The 18,958-nt window shown below is 33.5% G+C and overlaps 1 protein-coding gene across 1 annotated transcript in view; it reads left to right on the top strand.

Moving 5' to 3' along the window:
* The first annotated feature begins 14,907 nt into the window (after window positions 1-14,907).
* Window positions 14,908-18,958, top strand: part of LOC114334579 (protein alan shepard) — a 531,107-nt gene continuing 527,056 nt past the window's right edge. The window contains exon 1 of the mRNA XM_050645412.1: window positions 14,908-15,217. The gene's annotated coding sequence lies outside the window, so the exon portion shown is untranslated. The remainder of the gene's footprint in view (window positions 15,218-18,958) is intronic.

Genomic DNA, 18,958 nt, shown 5'->3' with positions numbered 1-18,958 from the left:
TATCAACCGATGTCGAGGTCGATTGTTGATCCTCTGCAGGTTCATCAACTGGCATTAGGTTATGAGACGGAGACAAACCAGACTGTTCCTCAACATCTTGTTCCTCTTGATAACTTATTCTTCTCTTTTTAACTTGAAACGATCCATTTTCCAACACCAACGGTATACCAAATATCACAAACAACTCACACTTGACAAAAATATCGCAACTATGCAATTAGCTGAAACACTTTGGTATGATACAAGCTGCGATCACGCATTAGCTACTGTGCTCATGACGGACCGGACACAAACACTAGGAACACTAGGAACTACTAATAAACTAGCAGACAGCTTCTAGCCTACTCTCTGCTTCCAGCTTAGTACTCAAGCGCCCCGCAGGCACCAGCACCGCAGCCGCGCTGCGATCGTCCCGCCCGTAGAGATGGGCGTTATAAATATCGTATTAGGATAAGTCACCCTATTACTACCAGGTATTCGTGACAAAGGTAATACGTTACGGCAATATCCCTAATATTTCTGTAACCGTCTCCGTCTGCCGTCGTCGAATATCGCGGTGAGGTATTAGGACGCTGTCTCGCTGTCACCCTTTTCTGTCACCGTATTCATGGGTATTTGTCATAGTAGTTGTAATATTGATCTATACTATTATTAAGATGAAGTGGTTTCTTCCTGTCTGTCTTTACGGCCAATCACGCTAAAACTACCTAACTATTTTTAAGAGTATAGAGACTATAAAAGGATACTTTTTACTGAAAAATAAAACTATATTGATTATAAAATATCAATTTTACCGGCCACAATTTATGGTTAGAATAAGGTATTAAATTAGTTTACCTATTAAAAGCTGATTGAAAGCAGATTGAAAATTACATTTTTATTAATGATAAAATATCAAATGTATTTATTATTATTTTAGTATTTGTATAAATAATGCTGAAATACTCAGACAGGACCCATAATACCGAAGGGCTGGGGAGGGGATAGCAGTCTCCTGCTGTCAGGTAATAGGTGACAAAAATAATATAATACCGTCACCTATTACAGCTGAGTCACGGAACGCCGTCACCTAATACCAGAAAGTAGCGGTATTTTCCATCTCTACCCGCCAGTCCGTCACCGTCAGCGTCCAGACGGCTGGTTAACTCCCGTTTACACCGCTGCATCGCTCATCACATGACTATCCGTTACCTCTTACCGCGAGAAATATACATCATTGGTGGTTTTTAAAATCATCATACTATCAAACCTATGTGTTGTTAACGACTTTTCCAAATCAAATTTTTCGTTTAAACTTAAAAATATGGTATAGGCTATAACTTTCTTTAACTGAGGGGGGGGGCGCGCGCCCCCCGCGCCCCCCTCTGGATCCGCCACTGCTTCTACTGTATATGCCAAAAAGTCGTAATTTAAAAATAAAAATTGACTTGTTTCGGGATTTATTTCCAAAATTGCCCATTCATGAAAAAATGAATTTATTCCAACCTTTACGTGCTCACTCTATAACCTCACATATAACTAAAAGTGATAATCTGTCACGAATTTAGGGAGCGGAGCGTTCACAAGACGAAACAAAACTGTTAGATACCGCTCCATCGGGAACTGCTTCCTCACTTTTTTGTGTCCTGAATACGACCAGTGTTAACAGATCGGAAACATTAATTGTTTCTAAAACAGATGCAAATCATTTAATCATAATCAAACGAAATATATTTGGTGCAGTCAAGTTTATTGTATTCTTCTTTGCAGATGATGTGACACTTCCGGTTACACCTTTTTAACCGAACGGAAGTGATATAAAAACTTGAAGTATATACAGTAGACTCCCGTAAGTTCGGCCTCCTCGGGACCGGACCCTAGGCCGAACTTAAAAGTGGCCGAACTAACCGATGCTTATCTAAAAAATGTCCATTTATTGTTTGTATGGATCTAGCAAAAACAAAAAAATTGTACATTAAATTGAAGACAACACAGAGGAATACTCTGACATATATTTAACACATATGAAAAGATAGACCGTTACAAAAGTACTATTAAACAATAGTTACAGAACTCTAGGCCTAATAAAATTTAAAAATAGTATTGCACATGGGTTTTTTGGCTTCTTAAACACTTAAAAAAGTCAGTCATTTTTTTCTGAATTTTTTTTCTAATGATTTTTGATGTGCAAAGACACACCACTTTTTAATAATCATTCCATCGATGGCAGTCGCTTATTTTTGCTGTTTGACGTAGGTAGCTGCCAGTTGCAAAGCTGTTTTGTCTTCAGCGAGGCTCATTTTATTTTCTTTATCTTCATCCTCATTATCAGCAGCATCTGTATTGTTATCCTTCTCATTTTCTTGGCGAATGACACAATTTCGTCGTCGTCCAAAACCTCGTTGTGTAGCTCCTTTTCAAAGTCGATCCACTCCAAAACATCTTTTTCAACAATGGGACCACAGTTCGGTAGTTTCTGAAGGTCGTGCAATAGAGCTACATTGTCATCAGGTTCGTTAACAAGAATGTTGTTTGGCTCATCTGCAAGATTTGGCCAAAGTTTTTTTCAAGACCTTACAAACGTCGATGGTGGTATTTCGACGTATGCCTCGGCCGACATGTACACAACATCCTTCATATTAACTGACTTCAGCACTTTTAAGAGGTTTAAGTTGTCATCAGCCTCCAGTTTGGAAAGAACTTCATAAAGCAGTTTTCGGCGATACTTTCTCTTGAAGCACTCAATGACCCCTTGGTCCATTGGCTGTTGAGGACTGGTTACATTGGGTGGCAGGAACAGCAATTTAATTTCTTTTTCATCGTCACACTGAAGACCTTCCTGGTGAGTAGGTGCGTTGTCAAGCAGTAGAAGTTCTTTGATGGACAGATTTAATTTTGTCAAATGGTTTTTCACTTTCGGAACAAATTCGCACACAAACCATTTCCTGAACAAATATGTGTTCATCCGTGCTGATTTCTGCGACCGGTAATACACTGGTAGAGTTTCCATGTTTATGTTCTTAAACGGTCTCGGTTTTTCTACTGTGCCAATGACAAATAGGGGTATCTTGTGGGTCCCCGAGGCATTTGAACACAAGGCGACCGTTATCCTCTCTTTGCTAACTTTAAATCCTGCCGCAGATGTTTCTTGTGAGGTGGCAAAGGTTTTTCTGGCAGAAGTCTAAAACTTAACCCAGTTTCGACGATGTTGTAGATTTGCTTTGGACTCAAGTTTTGGTCACCAAAGATTTTTAAAAATTTTGCAGACCCCGTGTCTCTTTTTCCATCGGGAGAGCCATTCCTCACTAGCCAAGAACGCCTCTTCTGGTTGAAGCTTTGAGTGAAAGATCATAGCCTTCTCTTTTACGATTGGTCCAGTTAACGGGGTTCCTCGTCTTCGTTCTTGAACGAACCACAACCACAGAGCATCTTCCACCAATTCGTGTTTTGCTTTTCTCAGTGTGCAACGCTTCTGTAGAACTTTTTTCGTTTAAATCTGTGTACAAAAGCCTTCAATAGTTTTTCTATTACGCCGCCAGTCGTTGATTGTACTTTTGCCACGTTTTTGTTTCTTTTGTATCACATTTAAATCTCTGCAAATACTTTGCACGAATTCTCCTTTGTCCAATCTTTACAGAGCTTCTAGTCTCTGTTCCATTGACTCGTACTTACGTTTACGCGTTTCACTCATTTTTAAGCAGTTTAATGCACGACGCGAAACAGTTATTGTCCACACACACAACAAGTATACTGTCTAGTCTATATAAACAGTAAAAATTGCAAGTGAAACAAGAATGTGTGTGACTAATGCTCAGAGAGCCGGCCGGACTAAGCGGAGACCGAACTAACCGAGGCCGAACTTACGGGAGTCTACTGTATTGATTCTCGTCTTGCTAATGCGCGTCCGCGCGTCGAATAATATATCGCTTGAACTATTTCGGCGACTTTAATAAAACAGTACTTCCGGTTGCAACTCTAGTTTCGAGGAAGTCTGAAGTTAAATTTCTCATCATTAATACATCCTTGAGTTAGCTCTCACTCGACGCCTCATTTATCATTCTATAAGTACTAATAACGTAGGAGTTACATTCGCGGATAGATAGTCAAGTCAAGTCAAGTCAAGTCAAGTCAAATTTATTGATCACATGCGACATTATACAAAGTACATGTATGGGACAAGTCAAAGTTACAGATATACATCTTAAAAGTATATAAATTAATAAATACGATAAAACATACTTAAAAGTTATTTTTAGAATATGGCTCTAGTTCACAAATATATTGATGTACACACCTCCGAAAGTTTGGCTGATGTAAATTCATTCGTATATCTATTGGCAATTTGTTAAAGAAACTTATGGCTGCATAATGTGTGCTACCTTCCAACAAAACAGAACGATGCTGTGGAAGCATAAAGTGATTGTCTCTGAATCTTGTTGAATAAACATGGTTTTAACATTAAATACAAAATTTCTTTTGTATTTTAAATTTTAAATTATTAAATATAAATACATTATACACGAAAATATATACAGACCAGGAATTGTAAGAATATTGTTTTGTCTAAAGATGCCTCTACAAGAATCTCTAAATTTCATTTTATACATTATCCTAATAGCTCTTTTCTGAAGTACGAATATCTGCTCTAATTCAGAGGTACAACCCCAGACTTCAATGCCATATTTGGCTATTGAGTAAAAATGGGCAAAGTATACTGTTTTTAATATTGATGTATTAAAGAGACGTGAAAGAATTCTCAATGCATAACATGCGCTACTTAATCTGGATTTCAAATTAGAAATGTGGTTTGATTATTTACAATTACTATCTAAAAGGACCCCAGCAGCTTCGTGCAGTCTGTTTTATCTATTGCTGCTTGTATAGTGGCTTGATGGTTATTATTATTTGACGTGAAAATCATATACTTTGATTTCTCTTCATTCAAAACTAGTTTGTTGGATAAGAAATAACTGTTGATGGTGGATAGTATCTGTGTAGTTTTATTTTGCAAATTTTGATCAGATGTTCCTGTGACTAGAGTTCCTGTTGGTATCATCTGCATAACTGATGATGTTAATCCCAGTCAGTGAATTAGTTACCAAAGCTATATCATTAATAAATACTATAAAAAGTAGAGGACCCAATACACTACCCTGAGGGACACCATAATGGATATCCAATGTGTTTGATTCGTTTACAAGTCCATTAGATGTTATCTTTACTTTTTGTCTTCTATTCTCTAGGTAGGAAGTAAACCATTTTAGAACTACACCACGAATACCAATCCCCTCGAGTTTTATTAACAACAAATTATGATCCAAAGTGTCAAAAGCCTTGGACAAATCGAGAAATAAACCACATGCCTTCTCTCGTCTGTCCAAAGCATCCAACACTAAGCTGACGAAATTTGCAAGAGCTGTAGTTGTAGACTTAGAAGATGTAATCGTGATAGACGGACAGACAGGCATGAAACCGGAAGTATATATTTGTTCTCGTTTTGCTCAGACGCGTCGAATAATATAGCGCTGTACTATTTCGGTGAGTTTAAAACAGTACTTCCGGTTGTAATTCTAAAACCGGAAGTGCGAGGCTAAATTTCTCACCTGTAATTCCATCCTTGGGTTAAAAGCTTTCATTCGACGCCAAAGTCATTCTCTCTGGTCTGATGACGGAGGAGTTGTGTTTACAGATAGACAGACAAACATGGATATTTCAATGTTTTCACATTCTTTCAAAATAGGTGAAAACAATGTGAAAGTCGAGGGAGAAAACTCAAATAACAAACAGACAAACAAACAATTAGACAAGGCGAAAACGGCGGGTTCTTTGGAGAAAATACTCCCATGAGACTTTTTTGCATAATCACATTAGTGAGATATTCCAGAATAAGATTCAAGAAGTCGCCCACGCGAAAAGTGGTCCAAATTTTTTTTAACAATTTTTTTAATCAAATTGCAAAAATCAATATTTTTGGCCCGGATAATTTTTTTTTAGGTTTTTTGGACTATTCTGGAGAAATAAGGTCTCTTATATTTTTTCTCTAGAGTTGACAATTTTCGAGGTAAAAGCATTTTAAAATTGAAAAAACGAAAAATGGAGATTTTCAAGGCTTAATACAGTAGGAAAAATGAAAGAATACCCATGAACGAACATATAAAACACGCTGTATTTTCCTGTCACCATGTCACTTAAATAATTGGCCAACGCAAGTACATGTAATAATTATTGTTACATGTACTTGCACTGGACAATTTTCTTTGTGACACAGTAACAGAAAAATACAGCGTGTTTTATATGTTCGTTCATGGGTATTCTTTCATTTTTCCGACTGTAACTCGGTTAAAAGTTATTACTATGAAAGTCAGAAAGTGACTAAATCAAAGTTTAAAGCCCCCCCCCCCCTACAAGATCCTGAAGAAATTTTTGTCATTATTTGATCACTAAGCTGTTATTTTTAAGTAAAAATAATGAGCGCCACGCACGTATTAGGCGGCTGTCCATGATGAGTGCGAACGAGATGCCATTCAGGCAGTCCAATGGCGCATCTCACTCGCACTCACATTTACAGCCGCGTCAATACGATCTTACCGCTCATTATTAATAAATAAAAATAACAGCTTAGTAATAAATTAATGACACAAATTTCTTCAGGATCATGAAGGGGAGCTTTAAATTTGATTTAGTCACTTTCTGACTTTCATAATAATAATCTTTAACCGAGTTATTAAGTCTTAAAAATGGCCATTTTCGTGTTTTTCAAATTTTAAATTGCTTATAACTCGAACACGATCAACATTATAGAAAAATTACCTTTTCTGTCCAGAATGGTCCGAATAATCTAAAAAAAATTTGTCTGGGCCGAAAATATTAATTTTTGCAATTTGATTAAAAAAAAATTAAAAAAAAAAATTGGACCACTCTTCGCGTAGGCGACTTCTTGAACCTTATTCTGGGGTGTCTCATGAATGTGATTATGCAAAAAAATCTCATGGGAATATTTCTTCCGACGAACCGGCCGTTTTCGCCTTGTCTATTATAATTTTGTAAATAAATACACGTAATTAATATTCAATAAATATTTCATATGCTTTATTTCTTAAATTTTCTATGTTCATGTGCCAAACTTTTTTTTATATAAAAATTGGTAATTATTTTATAACTCTTTTTCTATCTAAATCGGGATTCGTACGGTCCTTGGACTTAGCACGGCCCATTTAAAAGTTAAAAGCTTCTCAAATCCCCTGTGTGTAATGCTTGGTTTACTACTCTGGGCTAATTAGCAAAATTCATGGAAAAGTTATTTGCCAGCAATTTTATTGCTGGAATCGAATTATAAGATACTATATATTAATAATATGTATAGGTATGCAAAGTCCGCAGATACATAGTGTGCTACTTTTTTTATAAACAAAATGGTGCCGACAAATCGTATTTTTTCAATTATTGCTCTATAACTCCGAAGATTTTAACTTTACAACAAAAACACTCAAATAAAAATTCACCGCAAAAAAATTCTGCATAGAGATATGTTTTTCTCGATTTGCTCCGATGAAAATTTTCCTCGGAAAATGCGGGTTTTCCCAACAAAATCTCTAATTTTCAAATAAAGTTTTAGGTAAGTAATTATTAATCAATAATTAAATAACTTAGTGACATCAAAGCTTTCTTGGTATAGATTGTAATTCCAGAAGCCGGTGAAAATTAAACGAATATTTTAGCAACAATTCAATTGTTAATTAACAATTTACGATCGCAATAATAACCAAAATAATCATGATACATTGATCAAACTTATAAACATTATAAATATGAGGTGCTTATTTAATATTTTATCGACAAAATATAAGTTTTTCGTTTTTTTGCATAATCTATAGATTTTGAAAAAAAAATAGTTATAATACGCTGGTCTAATTAGTAAAGTACAAAGAAAGGTTATTTACCAGCAATTTTATTGCTGCAATTGAATATTATGATCCTATATATTAATAATATAGGCATGCAAAGTCCGCAGATAGTGTGCTACTTTTTTTATTAACAAAATGGCGCCCCCAAATCGTGTTTGTTTTCAATTATTGGTCTATAACTCCGAAGATTTTAATTTTACACCAAAAACACTCAAATAAAAATTCACCCCAATTTAATTCTACATAGAGGCATGTTTTTCTTGATTTGCTCCGACGAAAATTTTCCTCGGAAAATGTGGGTTTTCCCAACAAAATCTCGAATTTTCAAATAAATTTTTTGGGCAAATAATTATTTATCAATAATTAAATAACTTGGTGAAATAAAAGCTTTATTGGTATAGATTTTAACTGCAGAAGCCGGTGAAAATTAAACGAATATTTTAGCAACAATTCAATTGTTAATTAATAATTTACAGTCGCAATAACAACCAAAATAATCATGAGACATTGATCAAACTTAGAAAGATTATAAAGATGTGATGCCTATTTAATATTTTGTCGACAAAATATAAATTTTTATTTTTTTGCATAATCTTTAAATGTTAAAAAATAGTTATAAACAAATTAACATTTCTCAGAAATTGTTTATTATATTATAATTTTAAAAATACTTAAAATGCGTATTTCAAAGCATTCAAAGGTCTTGAAAATGAATGCTTTAAATTTTTTTCCAACCATTTGCAAAAAAGTTATGAATCAGCAAAGTAAACATACGATTCTCCGTTGTTTATAATTTGTTTTAATTGTTTCAAAGCTTAAAAGTGAGTTTATGGTACAAACTACAGTACATTCATTTTACATATTCCCAACTGTAAACAAACGCACATGGAAGCTAAACAGGGTCGTCCTGAAGTGTATCTTAAAAACCAACACGCTACCTACAATTTGAATTTGCAGACTGACCAGTTTGGACCTGTAAAATGAGAATCCGCCTCGTTTAGGGCAATAAATTACATTTAACAGCCTCTTGACGAATGAGACGGCGAATACTAACACGTGCGTTTGTTTATAGTTGGGAATTTGCTATGTGAATGTGGTGTAATTACTCTCAAAAAATATCAAACATTAGTTCAATGGTTATATTTTAATCAAATATTAAAAATGTTTTTTTTTTGTAATTTTTAGCGTGAAAGTAGGCTTGATACAGAGCCGGAGCTAAAATGTTCACTCGAAGCGACTGACACGCTTTAAACTCGCGCGAGTTGTGTATGTGGACGGGTTATAATACATAATTTTATTTATTAACTACCAGGGCCGCGCCATCCACGTGTGCAATGTGTGCGGCGCACACAGGCGCCAGCAATTAAGGGGCGCCACTAGAGTTTTCAAAAAAATTTTAGCCGGATCAAAATAACACTTACCCATTTTTTTTTTCAGCTTTTACCAAACGTTGGTATATCATAAAACAACACATTGCAAGTCTGGCTTTAAAGCATTTATCTGATACAAGCTGGCTGGTCCAGCAGAATTGATGCTTTAAACCTTAAAGCTATTATACAAAAATTTGTCAGAAATTTATTATGCTTTATGTGATTATGATATAACGCATTAGGATAAAGATTGTGATTGAAATTATCAAGCTAGATATTTAGCATATGCTCAGTTGTGCAGTCTACATACCTATGGTATAAAGTTGTGATGAAAGTTAACTTCGATTGTTCAATCAAAAACAATGAATATGCAGAGCTGGCCTTAAATGCTTTACAAGAGATAAAACAACTGTTGCTAGAGTTTCGGACAGATATCAAATTTAATGATGTAATTACTACAGCAAATGAAACTGCAGAGAAACTGGATGCGGAGCCCAATTATCAACCAGTCACACAGTTACGGCTTCGGAAAAAAGCTGACAGTTCGATTACGAACACGATTACGAAGACGAATCGATTTTGGAGACTAAAATGTCATACAAAGTTATTTTCTTTCATTGTGTTCTCGAGCAAGCATTAATGTCAGTAAACGAAAGATTTTCATATTGAAAATCATGTTAATTCTTTCAAATTTTTATATAGGTAGATAATTTCAACGACAGTACAGAAAACTCACAATTAAAACTTTTGTGTAGTTTGGAAAAAAAACTGAGATTTAATGATCATGTATATATTATAGTCTAAGATACGATATAAGGTCGATTTGCACCGATCTGTTTAATGGATAAAAATTATTGGATATGTAATTTAGCATGTTAACAATTACAAAAAAAACAAGGGTTGCCCGATCTAATTTTGTTCTAACTATAATTAATTAATAATTAAAAAATTACATTTTTTTTTATAAATTCTAAAAATATTTTTTTGACCTTGGCAAATATTATTTCAGATTTTTTTGGGTCATTCTAAACAAAAAAGGTCTTTTGTAATTTTTCTCTAAAGTTGATCGCTTTCTAGTTATAAACTATTTAAAACTGAAAAAAGAACGAAATATGACGATTTTCAAGGCTCAAAAACATAAGTATAAAATATCATTTTTGAAATTACGAAGTACCTAAATTCAAGTTCAAACCTTATTCTATCAGTTCTTGATAAGTCTTTTGGACTTATTTCATTCTGAAACATTGTTTTTTAGTTGTTAATGCCCGTCTCTCCATAAGAAACCTTCCTCATAATAGAAAAAGGTTTGAGCTTGAATTTATATACTTGATGATTACAAAAATGATATTTTTTATTTGTGTTTTTGAGCCTTGCAAATTGTCATCTTTCGTTCTTTTCTCAGTTTTAAATTATTGTTTATAACTCGAAAACGATCAACGTTAGAGAAAAATTACAAAAGACTTTTTTTGTTTAGAATGATCCAAAAAATCTGATATATCTGCCCGGGTCGAAATTTTTTTTTAAATTCATAAAAAAATGTAATTTTTTAATTATTAATTAATTATAGTTAGAACAAGATTAGATCGGGAAACCCTTGTTTTTTGTAATTGTTAACATGCTAAATTACATATCCAATACTTTTTATCTATTAAACAGATCGGTGCAAATCGATATATCGGATCCTCTACTATTATAGAGGGAGACGATTTGTTTAAAGAATTAAATGAATTATAGATACAGCTTCAGCCTTCGTTAAAAGAATTAAATAATGATGTAAAATTTTAAAATATGTATATATTTTTAAAGGAAATAACGATGTGATGTGCCTATCCGTGACGAATGTTGGCGATTATCATGACAATCTTTATATTAGCTATATCCGCGATATGCAGAGGGGAAAAGCTGCACAGATGTTGTGCTGAACCAGGTTCTGAGGTATTTTAACCAGGATGTTTTTTTCTTGCTGGACCTCGCTTTCCAAATATTTTTCCTTGCACGATGTCTTGTAGTGGGGCATATCTGGATTCATTTCGCATAATGTGTACAAAGTATTCTAACTTCGAGATTTGATGGTGTTCAGTACCTCTCGGTTCTTCTTCATTTTTCTGAGGACCATCTCATTTGTGATCCGGTCAGTCCACGGGATTTTAAGAATTCTACAATATAGCCACATCTCAAAGCTTCCAATTTTCTGCACATATCTTCTTTCAAGGTCCACGATTCAACACCATAAAAAATTGCGTTGTATGTCACTCTTTCTACGGGGTTTGGTTGATTTAGAGTTGCCCTTCTGTTATCCTTTTCTTGCTAATGATCATAAGCTTTGTCCACATTTATATTGAGTCCATATTATCGACTGTAGTATGTGATTTTTTTCATAAGGACTAAAGGACTTGTAGGTCTTCTAGATTGTCCGCAAATATTATGGTGTCATCTGCATACCTGATGTTATTTAGCAGGTACCCGTTTAGAAGAATTCCTTTTTCAGTTTTGTTCAAAGCTTCGATAAATATTCTTTCAGAGTAGAGGTTGAAAATTAGAGTGTACAAAATACAGGCTTGCTTCACTCCACGCATGATGTTCACGTATTCGGTGTGTTCACCTTCAACTCTGGGTTTGCAGTCTGATTCCAGTAAATGCTGGAAGGCGCAAAAAGTTAATTTTTGGGCGCCATTAAATGTTTTGCACACAGGCGCTAACACGTGCTGGCGCGGCACTGTTAACTACTGTACGTCGCACGGCGGTCGTCGCTTCGAGTGAAAATTTTAACTACGGTACTGTATTAGTCCACTTTCGCGCGTGTAAATTACAAAAAAATATTTATAATCTTTAATTAAAATATAACCATTAAACTAATAATCGATATTTTTTGTAAGTACTTAGCTTGTACTTTAAACTCACTTTTACGCTTTGAAAGAATTAAAATAAATTGTAAACAACGTAGTAATCGTATGTTTATTTTGTTGTTTCATAACTTTTTTGTAAATGGTTGCAAAAAAGTTTTAAAGCATTCATTTTCAAGATCTTTGAAATACGCATTTTACCTATTTTTTAAAATTAGAATATAATAAAAACTTTCTGAGAAACGTTAATTTGTTTATAACTATTTTTTTTAAACATTTAAAGATTATTCAAAAAAATTAAAAATTTATATTTTGTCGACCAAATATTAAATAGGCATCTCATCTTTATAAGATTTCAAAGTTTGATCAGTGTGTCATAATTATTTTGGTTATTATTGCGACCGTAAATTATTAATTAACAATTGAATTGCTGCTAAAATATTCGTTTAATTTTCACCGGCTTCTGGAACTATAATCTAAACCAAGAAAGCTTTTATGTCACCGAGTTATTTAATTATTGGTAGATAATTACTTATCTAAAACTTTATTTGAAATTTAAAGATTTTGTTGGGAAAACCCGCATTTTCCGAGAAAAATTTTTCGTCGGAGCAGATCGGGATAAACATGTCTTTATGCAGAATTTAATTTCGGTGAATTTTTATTAGGGTGTTTTTGGTGTAAAGTTAAAATGTTCGGAGTTATGGAGCAAAAATTGAAAAAAAAACACGATTTGGGAGCGCCATTTTGTTAATAAAAAAGTAGCACACTATCTGCGGACTTTGCATAACTATATTATTAATATATAATTATAAGCTTCGATTCCAGCAATAAAATTGCTGGTAAATAACTTTTCCCAAAAATGCCTATTCTCCGATAATCAGCCCAGACTATACTCATATACCACAATTATTATGCATGTCTAGGCACTATAATTGTGAACCCACTGGCGGATCTAAACATTTGGATTGGGAGGGGTTTGTCTTAGTTTTGGGGTTTTGTTTTTTCAATATTTTGAATTTTTTTGTTTTTTTTAAGACAAAATTAGTTAAGATATGGCTGTTCAAATTTTGCATACACTCGTGATTAGTGCCTCGTTCAAGCCCTTTTAACTACAGCCCTTTCAAAAATAAGCACTTTCAACCGATGAAACTTACAGTAGATACAGATAACATAAACAATAATAGATAGGTAGATACGTAAAGTAACTTGTGCAGCGATATCGATTAATTTCAAATTTCATTTAGGATGCTAATTAGGGGGTGATTTTCAGAATTTTTCTTACCAAAAAAAAGACCAACTTTATTTTGAGCGTATATAATTTGCTTACTTTTAACGCTAGGTACCTACTTTTTAAAGAACAAAAATAAAGCTATTTTTAAACACTTTAAAAAAAGTTGTGAAGAGTTTTCCCCGAAAAGTGGACTTTTTCATAGACTACAACTTTGTTTTTGCTGGGTCTATATACAAACACTACTTTTTTTTATAAGCTAGGTACATTTTTGTTAAGAATATGTATTCTTTCAACAGAATATTTACTTTTTGGGTTATTTTCGAGAAACTGTCTAAGGTTTTGTTGAAAATAAACATATTCACTCGAAAATAACTCGAAAAGTATTGAGTTGGTGAAAAAACTCTATAAAACAAAAATTGCTTAGAATTAATCAGTTTATTCATTTCCTGACATTATTTTGAACGTATGTTTTTTCACCCCAAGAAGGGGTGAGACTTACCCCCAGGACAAAGCACACATCGGCACAATATTACTTTTTTTCTTTGACATGTTAGCTGGGAGTATGTCCAATTTCATGTCAATCCAAGCAGCTTTTCAAAATTCGGAGGTTTTGCTTTGCCATATTTCATCGTGAGTGAATGGACTAGCTAATATTATTTCTCTTGAAACTTCCTAAATACATAAAAAGCGGAAAGAAAATATAAACACAAAACTAGGGACTATCAAAGATATTAATTGAATATTATGTAAGTATTGATAACAAAAACAAAGTCCATATAAATTTTTTTCGTAAATTTTTATTCATACAAATAATTCAATATTAATATATTTGTGCGGGCGCGGGCCCCATCAAACGCGCGGCCCTAGACGGCCGCCTAGTTCGCCTAATGGTTAATCCGGCGCTGCTGGCTGTCGTAACAGAAGGATACATAGAAAATTATTTGCAAAATTGAATTAATAAAAAAAAAATGTTACAATTCCAATTTTACTATTATAAGAAGTGAGAAACCAGTATTTTTAAAATGTCAATTAATTTTTAAAGAAAGAGCGCATAATTTCTGAAAAAAAAAATCAAAATCGGAAAACTGATAGTGTTCTGAAATTCTGAAGATTGTATTATTTTACAGAATTCTAATAATAAAATAAAAACATAAATAAATAAACGAATCTGTGCTGTGCTGTTTAATTTTTTTAAACTATTAACTACGTTTTCCTTCTGTAATACCCAAAATTCATTCCATCATCCTCTACCAAAAATTTTATCTCCTTAAATTAAACGGTTTCTAGTAGATGGCACTACCAACTACCTTAAAATATTCTAACCCTACCGTTTGATAAAGTTATCGTACCACAACATTTACAAATCTTTTTTAGAGAAAATAATTATGTATAATTGTACAAGCAATTTAACGTTAAAATAAAGCTTTAAATAATAATTAACCACTTAAAGGCTCAAATTTAATACATGTTCTTGACTTTTAATTTGCTTCGACTACTATTTTATCGATATGTCAACTGTATGTTATTATCTTAGGTGACGTTTGGGTTTATCTACCTCCTACCCTACCCTTCATTCATTAGAATATTAGGTGCCCGGTTGAATTCTTGAATATTTGAAAGTAGTTTTTATAATTTCTTTTATATACATTTACATTTACAATTTTTAGTGCAAAAATCACAGCTAATCTTTATTGACGTTCTTTAAATTTGTAAATATTCTCGATATTTTGTATCTTTTGACATCTGTCAAGTTAGGAGGGCGTATTCGTATTCATTGCCAAGGAATTTTCTTGGAGGATCACGATCAGTGAAATTGTTCGGAAAATCGGTTTTTCTGTACTTGAAGTGCCTTGTTTAGAAATCTTAAGTGCTAAAATCGACATTCTAGACGTAAGTATATACTTTCAATACATAATTTGAACTTTTATTTCCTCCTATAAGAATATTTTAAAGATTTCTTAGATGTACCTTCCATTTTTTGTAAGTCAGTTTAATATCATAGTTTGACATTTTGGATAAATTAGTACATAATAATTTCTTTATATCGGAAATAATAAAGTATCAAAGAAAGATCCGCATAACTGGTGTATCGTCTATGGAATTGCCAACTGTACATGTTAAACCTATCCATCGGTTCATCCATTTATTAAAAAATGAAAAAAGTAGGTAGACAAAAAACTCGTCAAATAATAAGAAATAAATTTTCTAATAAAACACGTATAATTTATTAATGTATTAAAATTTTCGTCAAGAATATAAAAGATATTTATACAGGATGTTGAATCTGGAAATGCGCTAAGGGTAGATTGGACATTTAAAATTTGCGTATTTAAGAAAGTAGAAAAAGTATTGATATTTTTCCATTAATTTTTTTATTGAATATTTTAAGTCTGAATATTTAAAAAAGTACTGAATATTTAAAAACAAGGGTATTTGAATTAATTAAAAATAAATATTGTGTTTTAATTATTTACTTAAATTTTTTGTTATAAACAGTACTTAGGTATCTAAAATTATTAAATATATTTTTTGTAATATCTTAATTCTATAAGGATTTAATATTAATACTATTTGCCAAATACTTTTGGAGAAAGTGCTAATTTTATTGATTAGCTATATGCTATATAACTCACTAATCCGAATTAAAAATATTGTAGGACTTATCAAACCTGTTAAAATGAATCAAATAGATAGACAAATTATTCCCTTTGTCCAAACAGTTAATTTTTATTTTAATATCAAATTTTAAAATACTATTATCTTTCTCTCTGATTGTGCTATAGCCCAAGTCCGTCCCTGGCCTCCTCCAGCATCCTCCTTCAAGTATCTTTGTCCCTGACTGCTCTCCTCCAGTTATCCATCCTCAATATCTCTTTAGCATCTGTTCTCACTTCATCTTTCCACCTCTTCCTTGGTCTTCCTGACATCGCACCATATTTCTACTACGTGTTCTGTCATGATCCATCCATGAATTGGAAAGGAAGCCCCCACTCCGATCCTAATTTTTTAGAAATATATCTACTAATTGTTTCTAATTGTCTCTCGATGTATGACAGAATGTCTACTTAAACACTCAGGAGAAATTTTCTTTATTTTTGCTGCTAACCCTATCAATTTACCTGACATATGCGTTCCTGTTTGATTCAATTGGTTTGCAGAACAACAAATCTTCTGTAACTTCTTCATAATAACAAATTGTACAAATACGAGTATCTGTGAAGTATACGAGTATCTTTCACCTACAACAAAGTTGTTCTTCAATATTGGAAGACATATCAGTAGTTATCACAGTTTTCACTGTGTTGTTTGACAATGCTTTTTTTAATTTCTTTGATTGCCTTTTCTCCTAACATCCACAGCGGCCGGTAGTAAAAGGGTCTCACCTATTGTGTGAGGCTTTCCACCCTTTGCAATTATACATCTAGCAAGGTAGGATGCCTCTATTAAGTTAGTATCATATTTACAAAGCTAGACATGCATTTATTTTATTTCGTAAAAAAAGTAGATTCTCTTCTAAAAAAATTCGATCTGCTTACCAACCACATCAGAGTGCTTTGTGTGTTGGTGACGTATCAACATAGAAGGTTTCATGCTTTAATTTGAAAGCATTTTGAAACAAGCAACACGTTAGAGAATAAGATTGTTACTATTTCTGTGCCAGAATTCACTATAAAACCACACTGTAAGTAGCTTTCGTGGTATTTCCGTTTGGCTGGTGGTTTAGGTTTTTTAACACTATCCTTTGAAATCCCAGAGTTCATAAAAACTGCTTTATAGCTTAATATGAAGCACAATACCTGCACTGGCACTTTCGCAGACAGGGGCCCATCGTAATCACTTGTTTCACCCACATGACACGTACCACTTGAAATCTTCCCACATACCACCAGTGGTACGCGTACACGTACCACCGGTTGGGAACCACTGCTCTAGAGGGTTCTTTGTAATATTGATACAACTCATGGTTGAACCTTATTCGCCACATACCATTTTCACAGATAGGTCTCAATGTCCTTCTCAATATCTTTTTCTTTCAAAAGTATTGATAAGGTTTATTGTCTTTTCTGTCATGATCCATGTTGTTACGCCATATAAAATACTATGGAACTCATTCCCTAAGGATTGTAAAGAATGTTTTGATTATAGATGCTTTATTATTTACTGTAGTACAATTACTTTTGTGCTTTAAAACTCTCTCAGCAAAGCAGCCAACAGATTAAGGTCTAACAGCCTTTTGTAATACGGAAGGTTATGTATTAAAATGCTCATGATTACCTTAAAATGTGATGTCATTCCCTAACTTAAAAATACATACATATCTACACTGTTCTTAGGCGTCAACGCCATTCGGTAGGGATCTATGGAGGAGTATCACCAAGCCGCAAGCCCTTATCCCTTTCCGTACCGCTCCTCCATAGGCCGATCAGACGCCAGTATATTCCAGCCAAGCCGTAGACTCTATTGAGTTTTATACTACGGCGTTGGCCTTTTATTAATTTCATGACCAGCTGAGGCTCGAACCAGCGATCACAAATCGCAAATCCACTAAACTTGTCAATCAACTGCGCCTCAGCTAACTGGACCATCTAGATCGAAAATACATCCAAATGTCAATACCTTATGCTGGAGTCCTTGGGTCACATTATGGGACACCCTGAAAAATATCTTTTACATCTGATCATTCAGGGAAAGATTCAAGGTAAACGTGGTCCTGGCAGAAGAAGAACATCATGGCTGAAAAGAAAGAAAGAAGAAGTAAGCCAACAGTATTGCAAATTAACTACATCCTCATTCAGAGCTGCTGTCAATAAAGTCACCATAGCAAATATGGTAGCCAACAGGATATCCAACGATCGATAGCGGTCATGGAACTAGAAGAAGAGGAACTAGAAGAAGAGAATATTCTCCGGCCAATTAGAGGAGAATAATCTTCTAGTTCCTTGTCATGGAACTAGAAGAAGAGGAAGAAGAGGAATTTAGAGAAAGGGTCAAATCATTTTTAAAAAGTCTAAAACTAGGACTAATAATATAGAGTTCAAGTATAGCACTGGCACTATCCCTTCCTTGTATACTACTTAGGTTCAATAATAGTATTAACATCCACATTTTTGATCCATGGTGACAGGAGCCTTATACACATGGTCTGACTTAAATTACTGGCTAAAACTAGGGGAGAGAGTCTAAACAATCACTGGCACTATTTTCATTCTTTTATTGGCTATGTGCATGACTGATGCGACACCTAGCGTAGTGGCACGAAATTTTTGGCGAACACAATTTGACGTTAAACATATATGATACACATATGACATATTTTACGTTAATGTAATATTTTTATTTACCATTTTTAAGAAAATTAATTATACAAACAATAAGTTTCAACGAGTGTCAAATAAACGTCAAATTAAAAAACGGATATTTGAAAGTTCTCTGAAGAAAATATCAATTTTAAGGGTTTTTTTTTCACTTTTTCGTTATAGTTCAGTTGTTGGTGTTAACATTAATTAAGTGTACATTTAAAATAATTAGGCAGTGTGAATTATTATTACCATATTTTAACATTAGCTGGGACTATTGAACCATTACTTTTGTGGTGTGTGTCTAACACAAAATGGAAATAGACGACGATAG

The sequence above is a fragment of the Diabrotica virgifera genome, chromosome 3, assembly GCF_917563875.1.
Source record: "Diabrotica virgifera virgifera chromosome 3, PGI_DIABVI_V3a".
In the NCBI taxonomy this organism is placed as follows: domain Eukaryota; kingdom Metazoa; phylum Arthropoda; class Insecta; order Coleoptera; family Chrysomelidae; genus Diabrotica; species Diabrotica virgifera.
This window is presented reverse-complemented; position numbering and strand designations above follow the sequence as displayed.